This window comes from Gavialis gangeticus, unplaced genomic scaffold, assembly GCF_001723915.1.
Source record: "Gavialis gangeticus isolate Ggan-Ray unplaced genomic scaffold, GavGan_comp1, whole genome shotgun sequence".
Lineage (NCBI taxonomy): Eukaryota > Metazoa > Chordata > Crocodylia > Gavialidae > Gavialis > Gavialis gangeticus.
Window position 1 is genome coordinate 4,186,931 of NW_017728980.1, and position 2,329 is coordinate 4,189,259.

The 2,329-nt window shown below is 45.8% G+C and overlaps 1 protein-coding gene across 4 annotated transcripts in view; it reads left to right on the forward strand.

Moving 5' to 3' along the window:
• Positions 1-244: 244 nt before the first annotated feature.
• Positions 245-2,329, forward strand: part of FLI1 (Fli-1 proto-oncogene, ETS transcription factor) — a 157,361-nt gene continuing 155,276 nt past the window's right edge. Inside the window, exon 1 of one of the 4 annotated variants that reach the window (XM_019509119.1) lies at positions 245-634. The gene's annotated coding sequence lies outside the window, so the exon portion shown is untranslated. Of the gene's footprint in view, positions 635-1,557; positions 1,636-2,329 lie in introns of those variants that run through there. The other 3 variants (XM_019509114.1, XM_019509099.1, XM_019509107.1) reach the window with 3 other exon arrangements.

Sequence of the window (2,329 nt, forward strand, 5' to 3'; positions counted from 1 at the left end):
TTCCTCCAGATGGGGCTCAGGGGGAAATGGGGTAGGATCCCCCCCAAAAAGCCCAAACTGAGGAACGATGATTTGAAAACGGATATTTGAAACTTCCTTTTCTTAAAAAAGGGGGCTGAAAGTAGCACTTGAGCTCCACTCAGCGTCTCTTTTTGGCTTCACTCCTCAACAATATACGTGCATGTATTTCAAGAAGGTTGTGGGTTTGTTTTTTTTGTTTTTTTTTAATTCCTCAAAGTTGCAAACAGCACAAGGGAGGGTCTTGGGGTGGCTGTGACAGGCGAGGATGTCACATTACAATGATTAATTAGAGGGAGCAGCTGAAATATTGATAAGGGGAAAACGGAAATCAAATTAAAATTAGAGGGGATAGAGGAGAGGGAAAGAAAAGCACACACTGGAGCTGAGAGCATTACAGAAGCCCCCTGAGGATATGCCTGGTTGATGCAGACTGTCTGGATGGGCTGGGGAACTTTAACTCCAGCGCTGCTTTGGATCTAGCCAGCTTAATCTCTCCTTTGCCAAACTGCAGCAGCAGGATTATCATACAGAACTGGTGGGGATTTTGTTTTTGGTCTCACCCTGGATCTTTACAAACTGCTTTTCCACTGGTTGAGGGGAAAGGGTATAAAAGGTGAGTTCTTTTTACAAAACACTAATGGCAATAACCCAGCGGGGTAAAAGAAAACCAGGTTAGAGATCCCCCTTTATACTTGAAGCGGTGCTGGCAGGGTAAAGTTCTCCAGGAATCACCCGCAGCTATCTCTTCAAACTGGATCCCAAGATCCAGATGCATTTTTTTTTTAATTTGGACCTGAATAATTATGCAAGGAGGTGCGAATTTAGGGGGGGGGGATTAGGAGGGAGTGTGAATTGGAGGCAGGGACGTTTTGTACGGGGAGTCTCTGACCCCAGACCATTTTCAAGTCGAGGAAGAGCCCTTGTCTCTCATCGCAGGGGCTTTTCCCCCTGTTGCAAGTTCAGAAGCCAAGAAGCTGGAATGTGTTTGGGGGAAGGACAGAGGGGGGAAAATTGTGCTTATCAGAAACACATTGCGGAGTCTCTGATCAGTGGCCCTTTCATGCCAGCTGGCCTCGTAATAAATGCTTTAAAAATCAGTAAAAAAAAAACCCCAAAAAACAAAAAACCCAGGGCGCTCCGTGCAGCTCGAGAACATTTTATTTGCCTTTTTTTGATCAACAGCTGTTTGGGAGCACGGGTACGGAGGTGCTGTCCTGTGTGGACGGGTGAATGGGACAGGGGATGAATAGCTGGTTCCTGGGAGGTTAATCAGGCTGGGGGGGGGGCAATTAGAGGGGCTGGAATAGCAGCCAAGCACATCGGGGAAGGGCTGCACTTGAGCTGGGAGACATCACTTCTGCACCGCTGCTTTATTCACAGAGCAGGGACGACCCCAGGGCTGGGGATGAGCCCTTCATTGCGTGCATGCAAGAAACTGGAGAGTTGTTATAATCCTCCAGCCTTTTCTTACAACCTTCCCGGAGGGATGCATTTCTTGCACAACTCCTTGTGCCCCTGTATAGCGCATGCTGGTGCTTGTGGGCACAGGTCTGGCTCAGATACATTTTCTGCCCGACAATGGGAATGTCAATTATGCAACAATTCATGTCGGAGGTAACAAAAAAAAAAAAAAGAGACTTTGTTGGGTAAAGGTGGAGCGGTAAGAGTTGGCTTATCGTTTTTTAGCAATTTTGGAAGGGCATAAGGGCCTCTGGGGTAAGTGGATGGGTAGTTTGCTGGCTGGATATTTTAATATGATTGCAAATGTCATGGGAACACCTACGGTTTGCTGATGCTGCTGTTGCTTTTTAATTGCAAACTTCTCCATCCGTTATATTTTACCATCTTTTAATTGCTACAGTCTAAATCGCTCCCGTGATGACTCTAGGAAAGCCCTGGGCATGGTGAGATCAGGATGTAACAAACCGTGACAGATAACCTGTCTTGGCACAGGCTTCACATAGCCCGGCTGTCCTGCTATGTAAGGGCACTGTCCCTCCCAATGGACAACCTGTGGGGCTGGGGGGGGGTTTTCCCCCTCATTAAAAAGCATACTTCCTTTTGCTAGTTTAATTAATTGTTTAATTTTTTTTTTATTTTATTTTTTTTGCCGGCAAGCTTCTTTAAATCAATACAGGCTGGCACAGTTAGGACCCAGCCTGGTTTCAATGAGTCAAGAAGTACAACTGCATTTCATTTAACCAAGTGAAACCCCTTGGTACAAGTCAATAGGGTTAACTAGTCTCAACATGAAAACATGGGTATTTCTCCTGGCTTTTAATTGTTGGGTAAGAAATTCAGTTAATCA